Here is a 15,004-nt window from a genome sequence, read left to right on the forward strand (position 1 = left end):
CGATAGCGACCGAAATACTTTACTAATCGAGTCTTTTTTTTTCTCTTACGCTTGAGTATGCTCAGGAATAGAACCCTTTCATTTTTCAGGGTCTGATTCGATGTGGTTTAATTGTTATTAAATAAACAAAAATAATAATTAATAAATATTTATTAAAAAAAAATTATGAGGCGTGCACTTTTGGATTTTCCAATTTCCTTTTGTGGTTCGGAACTCCAAAAATGCAATTTTAACTGTAATATTTTGGAAAGAAGTTGCGAATATGAACAGGAAATGTAATTTCATTGTATTGACTATTGACTGACCGTCTGAACTCTGAAGTAGTGAATTCCTGTGTCCCTTTGTGGGGTATGGGTCAAATGCAATATGCTAATCGATTTTCTTTACGTACAACTGAGTGATCAGCCTTTTGCTCGTCCCCACCGGGTTTTAAAGCTAGGACTATAATATCTACACTCACGCATTGTACCAAAAAGGCGATTTGTATGTTTTGAAATAGCACAGACAGCAAATATTACTACGTTGGCTTGGCAGTAAATTAGTAGTTACAATTATTTATTGAGTTTCTTTCAAAAGTTAAAAAAAACTAATTTAGGTACTAGAATCTTCTTATCTTCCCCCAGATAATAATAATATGATAATGTAATATATCTAAATAACATGATGTGAAGATATCTTTACTGTCATATTGTAAAACCTCTTCAATTGATTCTACTAGCTGCTACTCAACTGCTACTAGATATCTTCATAGTTCGTAGGTATTTATGGGAGTTAAAATATCTGTGCCTCCAGTGAATAAGGGAATAACTCAAAAACAGCACTTTTCAGGAGAGACAAAAAACTATATATCAATACTAAATCTTTATTAATTCAAAATTTTAAGCTTGTATGTGTAAGATATGATGTAAGACTATATTTTTACATATGAACACATATTGTAACAACCCCAGAAATATACTTTTTTCGTGTTTTTTTGTAGTTGTGGCCTTATGAACGAGTACTTCATGGAATAACTCAATGTATTCACATAATTTTTTTTTTACTCTTTGCAATATAACGACTTATGCCCTTATGCACTATGTTCATAATCGCACAACACGACTTATATTATTGCCAGTTTTGGTTTTATAGAAATGATGTGACTTATTATGCTTGAAATTTGTGTACTTTATGACTCAATTGAGGCTTTTTAGTGGAAAAACTATGCACGTAGCTTGAAAAACGAATGAAATCAACGGGTTTTTTTATCGTTATTAGATAATAAAAACAAAACATCATTTAGGTATTTATATGCATTTAACCCTAGAAGTCCAATCTACGTAAATTTGACGTATGAACTCTTCTATATTTACCATCGAATCGCTGCAAAATCCAGAACCAACTTATTAGCCGTCGAGACCTAGCAGTACATAGTTGGCTCATCCATGTAAATTCCGCCATTTGGTTGTAAAGAGGATGTTGTGCGTCATTTTGACGTATAATTGGGCTTTTCGTAACTTTTAAAATTGTTTCAAATTTTTATTTTGTGATTTATTTGAATAATTTTTTTCCAAGTCACGTTTCACATGATATCTATAGTATTATACTATAGATTGAGTATAAAATGGGATCCAGACAACATTTATACTAGGACGAAAAACCTTCAATTTTAGTAAATGACGATTATTGTCCTCCGCTGGATTTGGACTTCAAGCAAAGGGATTGTGTGGCTGAAGATGTTGTCCGGAGTAAAACCGAATATGTTATGGGGTTTTGTTACCCATGTATAATGAAAGTCGTAGATTGTAAAATAAACCTTTAATCGATCTTTCAATAATACAGTACTATGTTGTTAATGCTATACAATGTTTCACCAGTCACCACAATGAGTCTAGTCTGTACAGGTTAGCAGGAGACAATCATTGAGTATTGGTATTAAATACGTATCAACTGCGTATTGCGTTTTGCGTATTAACTATTGTCCTAGTGAAAATTAATCGTCGAATCAATTTAAAATTCGATCAAGTACGTTCCGTTTCGGAACGCCACAGATAATAAAATATAGATAATAAAAGTGGCAACGCCACAATGTCATGGTGGTATACATTGAGGATACAAGCACTATAAAGAGATAAGAGAAGCCCGAAAACCATATTCCTGTATGTTCAGTTAATACAGGAAAAGTTATAGGTGGTCAGTGGCGATATTTTACGGCATGATATAGAATTTTAACATTTTCTATATCATATAATATCAAAATAATGTAGATAAATGCTAATGCTTCCTTCTAGGGAAGCGCGCTCCATCATAGGCCACATCTCAGCTTACCATCAGGCGAGATCGTGGTCAAGCGCTTCCCTATCACACAATAAAAAAAAAAAAAAATAAATAAAGAAAATACAATGAGCCGCAAAGATTTTATGAAAAAATTAAGCACAGATTTGAAGGTGCCTTGGATGCAAATACGACTTGTGGCACGCACTTTGAAGAGACTCTACGTGACAATAGCCCAATTTTTTCAAAATATGGTACCAGAGTATCCATAAAATGTTTACGAAAATGCAGGACCAAAGAAGTATCGATATTGCGGATTTTTTTCCTATAAAAAAGGCAAATTACCAAAGCACAGTGGCTAAAACGCTATATGCGGAGAAAACAATATTCATAAATTGTCAAGACTGGTTATAAATACTTACTTTTTTTTTATGCGACTATTATAGTTAGATAATTTTTTGAAAAAAGATTTTAGAAACGAGTTATTTTTTAAAAACTTACCCAATTATAAGAATATATTGTTGGCTTTTTTTAGATGATTCAATAATTATCGTTCTGTATTTATATAAACAAAGAGTATAATATCATTAAATGCACTTAATGTGTTAACTGTATTTTTAATATCTATTGCAAAAAATAGTTAATTTCCATAGAAATATATTAGTATCCCAAGTTAACTGATAAATACCTTTTTTAAAAAATATAAAGATTTATTGTTGCAGATTTATTGAAAAAAAAAACGATTTAAAAATAATAAGGAATAGTGTGTGTTGTTTCCGTGCAGTATTCAATTAATAGACCAATAGCAACACGGCATTAATGCCAAACTGTCTCATGTCGTCACTTGAACCAATGACACTAAAAGAGTTGTTCCTTTATGCTCATGTTAGAAAAATGACACAAATGCGTTTATACTAAAATAGTGTTAGGACTGATGGAACAAAATGAATTAAGTCTTTATTCAAAAAGTATAACTACACATACGTCTTTGTGTTCGTGGGTACTTTTGACTCGAGACGAATAGTTCCTTTGCGATTGCCTAAAATGATGGATAAGGTAACTTATACCGTTTATCACACCCTACTTATACCGTTTGGGTCATTCGAAAAAATGGGTTAGGACGCAGCTAGAGATATGACCTTTTGATATGTTGTGTATTTTGACGAGCTGAATCCAATGGTGCAATAAAAACCAAAGGGAATAACTCGTCTTACTCCCTTATTCACTGGAGGCACAGATATATACTTCTTGAGTAACGTATCTACCCATAGATAACTGACCGACCTTTAAAGACACATAACTAATACTGCATATTATTATATAGGTACTAGTAAGTACTTTCGCATTAAAACACGATTAATTGAGATTTAAGGTGTTGTGACGATTCGCAAAAGATCCATGACGTGTTATCTTAAAACAATTGCTTGATACATTTGAAAGTCATATTTTGCCAGACCGCTGTCTTGTTCACATCTGATAATTTGTTTTATCATATGATAGGAGTAGGATAAAATATCCACTTATTTCATGTAACTAGCATTAGTTTATCTAACACTCAATATAGGTACTTTTCTTTAATCTTTGATCATGTCTCTGTGGGGTGTTGGTTCTTTCAAGTTGTATTTTTCAAGTATCATGTTACAATTCATAGGAACTAGGAAGTGATCATTACTGCCACGAAGAATTTAGGATACACACCGATTAAAATATCCTATGTTTTCAGCTTGAGGCAGAGTTGTTTTTGAAAACTTCACACATTATTATTGATTAGTACTAAAATACGGGGTTAATTTTCATAATACCCCGCATAGGGTAGACGACATAATATTATGGAGCGTCGATGTAGACTATTACTTAGTTAGTTTTACCAATCGCACCCGGAATTACTTATTGGCTCTATCGTGCGCGGTTTTTAGTAATAATGTTAGTAATTGATGATTTTTTTTTTCATTAACAACTCGTTATTGTCCTTACTCCTTATGCTATTTAATTGGTAGTCATATACATATAGATTATAGGTAGTGTCTTGTATTATCATGGTTAACAGAAGATATATAACTTTGTTGCCATCCGCGTTTTATTTTAAAACAAAGAACAATATTTATATCTCAGAACAGATAAGACATAATGTGTAAAGAGAGTGGATTAGTATTATCAAGATTTTTTTGGTTGCAGTACATAAAAATACCTTCATTAGGTATGAAACAACCTAGCAGACATTTCAATTTTCAAAGCACCTTATCTGGGCTAATCATGTAATATACTTAGGGCCGATTGTTCAATGCTTGGATAAAACTTATCCGTCGAATAAAGTATTACACGATAATATTAAAATGTCACGTAAACTGTCAAATACGAGCAATTATAGAATACATTTTTAAAATGGTAGTATAATATGTCTGTGGGTAGTATTATACATTATTTGACGAATAAGTTTTAACCAAGGATTGAAAAATCAGCCCTTAGTCTGTAAACGGTGAACGTAGGTACATAACGTAAACAGGAACATTCTTTTTGAAAATGAAAAATTTTCAGTGCAGTAAAGTGGCCTAGTATGTTCTTTTTCGCAGTAGAGTTATCATTTACGAGGTATCTTTTTACTTTTTCTATACTTTGATAATAAAGATTTTTGTATCGTTCTACATAGACACTATAATTTTAATTGCATATTAAACACATTGAAAACTCTGCAGTGGATGGAAAATAAATAGTTTGCGTGTAATAAGGCTGTTATGAAATTAGCTCAAAACTGTACCGCTTGTAAATTGTAATACAAAACAATTAGGTAAGTATTGTTATCATACAAATTTTAAAATATTTTGTATGAAGCAAAGAACATTTTGTATGAAAATGAATTGGGAATTAATTATAAAATATACTGAATAATATTAAGAAATTACAAGGATTCCATTCAGACTACCTACTTACATAATACCTTTCAATACTTGAAAAGAATTTCGTAGACATAGTTAGGTCTAAAACATTAATCTTGGATCCTAAGGAAAGGTTTTACGTTTTTTAGGCATTTGTAGTCTGTCTTGATTTAGTACTGTTATATCTGCTAAGGATAGGGCTTATAAGTAGTTGCCCGAAAGACTTGGGTTTGACATGGGTTTGACTTTTTATTTATTCAGGGAAATATGGTAGGATGTTTGAAGGATGTTTGAGTAATTAGAATTAGATAAATGTCTTGTCTTTCTTTCTTCTTTCTTCCAATTAACGTTTAAAGGTTTTTAATTTTTAAATAACTTTTAACTCAATAGATTTTCAGATAGTCCGTCCGTAAATAGCACTAATTAGTGGTAATGAATAGGTCATTTAAAACAAGAAATACGCCACTGCATTACAGTTAGTGGTCGCCATTATAAACATAGGTAAAGCTTCAACATGGCTCCAACGATTCTCACTTACCTTTCTGCTGTTTATTCAACAAACAATACTTCATACTATTAGACTGACAAAAATGGTGGTCCACAAAGTAAGAATTTATTTTTATTTTCCGACAATTGCCGGGGTAAATTTGGTCATTTGATTTTGTACGGCATCTGTGTCAAACTATTTCAATACTGCTTTTAATCCATTATTCCGCCGTACAAAAATCATGGAGACAAGGGGAAAAAATCTCTACCTGTACTTTCCGATTCTCATCCACTCAGTTGGACAGCTTACAAGTGACGGCATAGTGCTGAATCTTATAATTTTATGCTCTTAAATATCGTTCTAGATAGGTCACCTAGTGGTTGAAATGACCCATAACTTTTTCAACATGGGCCTGTAGTCTATATCTAAACAAAACTTTGACTTAGATGATAGTTCTACTGCGTGTTTCTTGTAATGATTATGTTGTGAAACTATTAGTTCCTATAGTTATAGGCTAGATCGATTGCTAGTTCATTTAAGTCCCTTTAATAATTCATTGGTTAAGTTTCAGAGCTGTAAGTAATCAATAGGAAAGCGCATTAGGTAAAGTTTTAGTTGCAAGTAGTTGTATATAGTATTTATGTGTTGAAACACACTTGTCGTTTTTCACCGTCTGTGTACTTACTTGAATCTTTAAAACTACGCAACGGATTTTGATGCGGTTAGATACCTAGAGAGTTAGAGACTAGAGTGATTCTCAAGGAAGGTTTTAGTACCTACCTATATAAAGCGGGCGAAGCCGCGGGCGAAAGCTCGTATTATTATTTATTCATACTCGACTACCATATTATGTGCATTTTTGAAAGACTGTCTGTTGATTCAATTTATATTTAACAGCTTGTTACCATTACCTAATTAAAGAGACAGTTGAAGATCCACACATAGGTAGATGTTATAAAATTTGATCTCTAACAGGAGGTAATAAATCGTGAATTCGTGTAAAATCATGCTTAAGTTAACTAATGCGGACGTTAATTGCCCCGATTATAACATTAAAACTTAAAAGGTTGCAAATTAGTACTACATTTACTGGGTTAACTTTATAAAATGAGGTAAAATGTACCTAAGAGCGAAAAGCCAACGCTATTAGTTTACATACAACAGGGTTTAATTTAACCAAGAACACTTATCACCATGTAAATTCAAGATGTCGATAATGTTATATGATTAGATAATAAGAGAATCGAGATATTCTGATACTAGTTGTTTCCTATTTAACAAAACAAATACACACAAGTAGTGTATAGAGTTAGAAGTACATGTGAAAATTATAGTGAACTTGCTTTTTTTCAGTTGATGATAGAGGTAAGTTTTATCTAAATTTTTTGTTATTAATTAAAAATAGGTAATTTATTCATTGAGAATTAATCATAGAAATAAGGCACTATTTATTCATCTTAATTACACCACTATATTACTTACAGACTATTTTCATTACTTACACTTTTATCAATCATTTAGTTTACTTAATAGTTAATACATAGGTACCTACGTCTATTGCAATTACTTACAAGTTTGATTAGTTCTTATATTTCCTGTAAAGATAACAAACATGTTCAAAATAACAATTTTTTAAAACAGCTAATAAAATGCTTGACTTATAAACGCTACACTATTTTTCATTCACTAATTGTATAATTTGTTGTATTCGTAAAAATAAACTACAACATTTTTTTAATAAAATAAAAAAGAAAATTTAAGAAATTTCAAGGTTTTATATTTCGAAATATACATTACCACGTAAAAGTAAAATCATGTCGGGAAACGGGAATAGAACAATACGGGAAAACCCGCGCTTATCAGATTCTAAGAAGGTTATATAAAGAAAAATATTGACTTTTTTCTCAAACCTAACATGGTCTATGTTCCTACCTACTATGTTCTAGACTTTTCGTCAATCCTGCTATAATATTATGAGCTCTAAAGCATATTTATAAACAATGCCATTAAGAAATGCTAACGTCTTGTAGAAAGTTCTCGGCGCTTTTATAATACAATTTTAAGAAGTGCTTCTATTGAGCATATTCAAATAACAGTTATGTACTTACTTTTAAATTTTAAATAGGTATCTATTGAGATTTTTATTTATTTGTTCGGATTATAATATCAAACAGACAAGGATTAGCGAGGATGAATTTTGTGTACTTAAAATATGTTTTTTTAATAGTAGGTAAGTAGGTAGTTATTCATACCTTATAAGAGAGGAAAATAGAGTAGGTAGTTCTTAGTGTTCCAAAATTACCTATACTAAAAATGGGCAAGTACGTAAATTTTTGTGTGTAACACTACCTACTTACCTAGTAGACTTAGTTATGATATTATACAAAATATTCAATGTGACTTTCTTATTTAACTGATTTTATAATAATAGTGTATTCGTTCTTAGCAGCAGATACCTACCTAATCTATAAATTGTAAAAAGGCAGCTAAACTGACCGGGCTGCTTCGCGCAGCAATTGTTTCGCGAGGCTGCTCGCTCTGTGTGTATCCGCCTAATGGGCCCTCTACAAAATGGAGAGCTTTGAGCGAGTAGAGGCAATAACGATAGTGTAGAGGGCCTAAATGTATGATCGGCCGTTATTGCAGATGCTTTTTCTTAATCGCCGTAAGGCCGTTTATCGCTAACGTCGATGATCATTTGCGCCCACAGGTTGGGCCAACGCTGACCATTGTGTAGAGGGCCCATATTAAACAAAATTTAAGTATAATAACAATTTAGAAAATGTTTATCATAATTAGCACAGATAATATAATACTATACTAGTAATTTTAGTAGATTATTAGACTTGAAGAGTGTTGTTACATACCATCTTGGAACCTAGGTTGTAGTTGTCAACTCCGCTGCCCCCAAGATTTGAATATCTAATCTGTGCTCTTGAATTTAAGATATTTTTTATCAATTGACAGTCTCTTACAAAATAGTTAGTTTTATCTGATATCGCTAACACTTAATAATATTTGTGACATCCAAATAAATAATAGACTATGAGTTATAAATTTATATTTAATTTGAACTTTGAAGGTAGCACGACTCACGAGAATAATATAGGGTTAAAATCCAATCGGAATTAATTATTAGTTATTAGATATCTATCACAGAACTATATCAATTGAATCCTTACCAGAAAATAATAAGATAGAGATAAGAAAGATAAAAAAATAATTATTATTTTCTGTTAAAAATACATATATTCCACTAGCGGTCCGCCCCGGCTTCGCCCGTGGAACATATTTACGTTTTCCGGGATAAAATATAGCCTATACGATTCGGAAGAATCCCTCAAAGTAATGGTAAAAGAAATTTTGAAATCGGTCCAGTAGTTTTTGAGCCTATTCAATACAAAAATAAAAATGTTTCCTCTTTATAATATTAGTAGGTATATGACGTATAGATAAGGCTGTATAAGGCGTTTGTTCGCGAGACTCCTATTTCGGAATCATAAGCAAAATTACACAAAAACAAAACGCTATCAAGTAAAAAGGACTTAAATAAATAAAACGTAATTATACCAATCGCTATATTTCTCTATTTCCGAACGAATAAATTAAATGTCCTCGAACAAATGAGATAAAGGTTCTATATTCATGGAGTAATTAACCTTGAGTTAAAAGATAATAGAGAATCTGTAGTAGTATAAAAGAAATTCCTATATTTATCGCGTCTGTATGTTCGCGATAAACTCAAGAACTAGTGAACAGATTTTGATATGGTTTTCAATGTTATAGAGCTATTTTTTTTAATGCAATCTAACATTTTGAAATTATATTTTGGCAGATTTTTTTAAAATTTTGGAATAAAGGAACTAGGCATCGTAGCCAGCAAAATCAAATATAAAATTAAATAAATAACTTTTTTAAAAGAAAAATAAGTCTTTTGAACATCTTATATAGAAGTATTACATACATATAGATTGAACAACAGCAAATAAGACGTCATTACAAGAACAAGTAGGCGACACTCCGTCTAAATGCAAGAATCACAATCGAATAATTGCTATGAAGCTATATGTGTATTGTGTATTGTATATGTATAATAAGAGATATATTGGGCTGATATTACCAGTATTGATTTATTTTTTACCTTTCGTTATTCTGAATTCCCGTGTCCTTTGTCGCACGGATAATATTATACTATACGTATACATACTTAGTATTTGTAGGTGGTAGATGCATTATGTCTTTTATGACGTCTCTGATTGGCGGATCCTGAAAAAGTTCATTTATATTAAATACTAGCGGTCCGCCCCGGCTTCGCCCGTGGTAGGTACATATTTACGTTTTCTCTACATAAAAACCATCCTCGTACTTCAAGGAATATAATAAAAAAAGAATTATCGAAATCGGTTCAGCCGTTCTCGAGTTATGCGCTTACCAACACATTTTGCGATTCATTTTTATATATAAGATTAGCTTAGTTTTAAGTAAAACGAATTACTAACTCTATTAGGTTCAATTATTTGGAATATAAAATATTATGTACCTATCACTAGTCACTACATACTTTAAATTTTAAAACAAAGTCGCTTTCTCTGTCCCTATATGAATATCCCTATGTATGCTTAAATCTTTGAAACTACGAAACGGATTTTGATGCGTTTTTTTAATAGATAGACAGATTCAAGAGGAAGGTTTTAGTATATAATTTATTAGATTTTAGACAAAGCGGGCCAAGCCGCGGGCGGAAAGCTAGTTATATTAAATACATATTCTGTAATATATGTAGGTATGTTAATTATCGTCAGTGTTTAATTTTTAATAAAATATACAATTACTTATTAAAATATTGAACATTTAAAATGTTAAAATATATTTAAGTAGGTATTTGGTAAAAAATGTGAGTTTATTTGAGATACAAAAGACTACTTTACGTAAGTGTGCTCGACTATCGAAAGTGTTTAAATAATATTATATTCTGTCTATCTTTGATAACGGGTTGAAAGAGCAGCCATTTGAGAATTTATTTAAAGTATTTTAAGTTTATTTAATGACGACAATATTCAATATTTTTAAGTTTATACTTAATAAGTAAAGAAGAGATAAGAATTATTCGTAAAGCTGGAAAAAAATACGGCTATTGTTTGAAGGCGCATATAACGCGGAGACCATATGATATATTATATTATTATGTATGTTGTAAATATAATAAATATTTAATTATATGCCCTGTTTGATTCTTGCAAATAGTTTTATTGATATAAATATTACCTAAATAATTTATTAGTTAAGATCTCAGATGTTAAGATAAAAGAATTGCAGAAAATAGTGAACTTCTTAACCTAATCAAGTAGTTTAAATTTCGAACAATCATTGACTACCTACAACGTGCAAATCACGTAATATTATAAGATTCATGATGTATCTCGTATCTTACAATTTTAATACATCTTGTATCGGAGAACAAACAGTATAATATTTAATGAGCTACTGTACCGTTCAAATACATTCAAAGGAGACGTGACGAAAACAAATATTTGCAGCGTATCCACTCCATACAAATCCTGTTCATTGTGACATGACATTACACATACATAAGTACACAGGTCTTAAATTATTAAGCTGAATATTTGATGAAACGTGCGTTCAGTCGTATGAGCACGGATCGCGTGGGCAACTCGCGTTACGCACAAATCCGCCCATTAAACTATAATCATCCAATAAAAATAAATCCGTAACAAGGAACGGTGAAAATAGCAGTCCTTGTATCCTTTGACCACAGTCCGCGCGCGATTTCGAACGCGCGTTCGAATTTTGACGTTTTATTTCTTTTTTTTTAAACAGCCAATTTGAATTTCATGACACTTAAAAAGGTTGTGTAGTGATATTGACGTTTTGCGTTCAACCGTCACAGTGGATCCGTTCGTAAAAAGAAAAATGAAAATTTTCAAAAAGAAGCTTCGTTTTTCGATAGCGTCTAGCTACGTCTAAATTTTGCTGCATGCAGTGAAATATAACGGTAAATTGTGAGAAACATTTCACATATCAACAGCGACATTTCAGGATTTTTAAGAAAGGGGTAAGTTTAACGTTATGTTTGTTATATATTTTGATCATTTTATAATCCTGACGGGTTTGTATAAATAGTAATTACATTAGTAAATTCTTTTTCGGATGCTTTTATGGTATAATCTGTATTGTGTAATGTTGCCATAGTTTTATTTGTTTCCTTCACTGCGAGCCATGTATTAAAAAAAAAAAACTTCATTCTAATTGGTAACGAAAAAATATAACCATACATGAGTCTTTCATTCATGTAGGTACCTTAGGTATAAGGAACGTCCATCAATATGTAGTGGCAGTGGACCCTAATTCAATGATGAACATGATCCGAAAATATCATTGAGTGAACATACGGTAATAAAATTTGATTGACCTTCGACCTTATTAAGCAATTTATATACTAACTTATAGATCAGTGATCAGGTTGACATTAAGGCCTTGTTTTTAAACGCCTGTTAAAATTTTGGTTTGTTTAATTGTTTTTATTAACTCTTGTTCAGCTCTGAAATAATTTCATGGCAATGTATAATACTCACTAATTATTTTCACTGAAATTAAATCATGTGATAACAAATTTTAAGTATTTAACTATTTTTTACTTGAATTTTTAAAAAAGTATGTTTTTTATCAATATATTTTCATAAGTATTCGTTTCTTTAACGATCATACTAGGTTCGCTTCGCCAATTAATTGTGAGCCAATAAAAATGAGACAATGTCCCGTATAGCCATTATAGTCGTATGTACTTATATAGTGAGTCATTTATAATTCAAAAACATTCGCGTTCTCAGGACTCTACGCCCAGTCAAATACACGTGCTCAAGTTTTATCTCCAGGCGTAAAATATGATAAAATAATCAAGAATTATGTTTGTTGTTTACACAGACATATACAATATACATATATGTTTATATTGCACTAGCTATCCACCCGCGGCTTCGCTCGCTAGGCTGGCTCTTGATAGGGTAGATTCTCTTCTCTTAGTAGGGACAGATAGACAGCTGAAGCGATTTTGTTTTATACTATGTTGTGATTCTATCCTTGCTTCAAAATGCGTCACTAAACTGTAGAATTTCAGTGTTTCGGACATCGTACCAAATATATCATTCAACTAATGGGATATTTCATTCAATATAATATATCATCATCAAAATTATTATTGTATAACGTACTGGTCAATGTCTTTAGATATCCGTACTACAAATGCGTCACAGCATTGTCAACCAATCAGTTCTGTAAGTGGCCCATTGAGGCTACCTTATACAGGTTAATGGTCATTGTTGCCAGCTTAAATATTTGATAGTCCTGAACTTGAGTGAACGTTTCGGGCACGTGTAGACTTTGAAAAAGGAACATCCATTGCTTGTCCATTGACAATAAAAAAAAATAAGAAAAAAAGAAAACGCGGACTGTTCCATTTTTAAATGTCATTGTGTGATTTGATCTGTTTTGTTTTTAAATATGAATGTGAATTCGTATTATGGACTGAAAATTTTAAGTAAAAGTGATGTTTAGTGAACTTTTATTGTTTGTCTATTTGAAGATTTTCTTCAGATCCTGCACGTAAGAATTTTTTTATATTATTTATTAAGATCTTGCGGTTAAAAATTATCGTTATAATTAAGAAGCGATGACAATGTTTTACATTCAATTGACGTTAATTAGGTACGCATCTTTATGAAAAATTTGTGATGAAACATTAACAGAATTTTCATTAGTGACGGGACAAATTACTTCGTTTATATAAGCTCTTACAAATTCCTCAGGTTTCTATACTTAATAATTATATCTATAGTAATTCTATGAATGTTAAAATGAAATTATGTAAAAGTCTATAATTATTTTCCTTACGATCAATTCTCCACAAAGCCGTTCCTAGGTTTTTTGTTTTTACCTTTCGATTTGGAATATTCGATAAAAAAGTGTTTGGGTTTCTTTATATACTGACATAATAATATTAAGCAGGAAATACGGAAAATGGCCATTTTTTCCTTTCCTAATATGATAATTTCTTGAAATTATTTTATTTTCCGATAATAAAGTAAGTATAGAAAGTTTGAATTAAATCTGTCCGTTAGTGCGTCAAAATCGTGTCTAAGGCCCGATTCAGTGCGACGCGGACCGTCCGCACGCGGACTAGGTTTTGCGTCCGTCGCGGATGATTTTGTCGTTCAGTGCGATGCGGATCGGGATCGACTGTAACCCTCTCGGTTTGCACATTTGACGCAGCCGCCATGACAACGACAGTACTTTACATCCGCTCCGCGTGACTGTTGTCCGCCGAGCACTGAACAAATACATTAGAACCAGGCACCGTCCGCCCGCGGACATCCGCGGCGCGGAGGAGCGGCGCGGAGCGATTTCGACCGCGCGCGGATAGCTCTCCGCGACGCGGACAGCTCCGCGTCGCTCTGAACGCGCTGTAAGGTTTCATACATTTTACCGTCCGTCGCGGACGTCCGCGTAGGTCATCCGCGTCGCACTGAACAGGCCCTTAAGGACGACTCCTTTAGACACGATTTTGACTTTATTATCGGAAAATAAAATAATTTCATGAAATTATCATAGTAGGAAAGCAAAAAATGGCAATTTTATGTAACCGACGTTACATACAAACATATATTAGGTCATAGGTGTAGCTAATAACAGCGTTTTTTTAAAGAAATAAGTTACAAATATTAACCAATAAGACGATCACGGAAGCGTATAATAGACATTTGATGAACGCGATAAAAACTAATATAAAACACTTGTAAATGAAAACACTTTATATTATCAATTCAGCATGATGTTATAAGTTGAACGTCATGATATTGCTGATAATTTGAAAGAATTAAGTAGGAACTCTACACTTTCTGATAAGCCGTTGGATGATTCTAGAAAGTCGAAATATTTGATAAGAACTACATTAATTACGATATAGTATACCTATTTACTTATTATACTTTGTAGGTAAGGTACATACTTATAGCATAATATTAAGGTAGGTACTTATTTACATATGCACATTCAACACAGTAGTAGCACAGTAGTTACAATAGGAAATAATATGGTAATACGTGGTAGTAGTTTTAAATATTGTTCAATAAAGATGAATCTTTTTTTTTATTATAAAGACATATATTATCAAACAAGTTTATAAAAAAAATCACGTAAGTCTGTAGATTAATAATTGCACTCGTATGAAGTCGGGCCGGATTGCTAATTCTGAATAAAAGGTATTATCTGAATTATAGGTAATCTAATTTATTATTATATGAATGGTAATAACTAAAGATAATATATTATATAAAAATGTACTTAACGCTTTTACAGAACTTTATAAACCGATAAC

The 15,004-nt window shown here is 31.8% G+C and overlaps 1 protein-coding gene across 1 annotated transcript in view; it reads left to right on the forward strand.

Annotated features, from left to right (window-relative positions):
- Positions 1–6,887: 6,887 nt before the first annotated feature.
- The window catches only part of LOC149898657 (multicopper oxidase 3-like), an 81,144-nt gene continuing 73,027 nt past the window's right edge, over positions 6,888–15,004 (forward strand). Inside the window, exon 1 of the mRNA XM_090115132.1 lies at positions 6,888–6,978. The gene's annotated coding sequence lies outside the window, so the exon portion shown is untranslated. The remainder of the gene's footprint in view (positions 6,979–15,004) is intronic.

Source organism: Colias eurytheme, chromosome 22 (assembly GCF_061535395.1).
Source record: "Colias eurytheme isolate Ceu_HAF_F1 chromosome 22, ilColEury1 Martin Lab GWU primary, whole genome shotgun sequence".
NCBI lineage: Eukaryota > Metazoa > Arthropoda > Insecta > Lepidoptera > Pieridae > Colias > Colias eurytheme.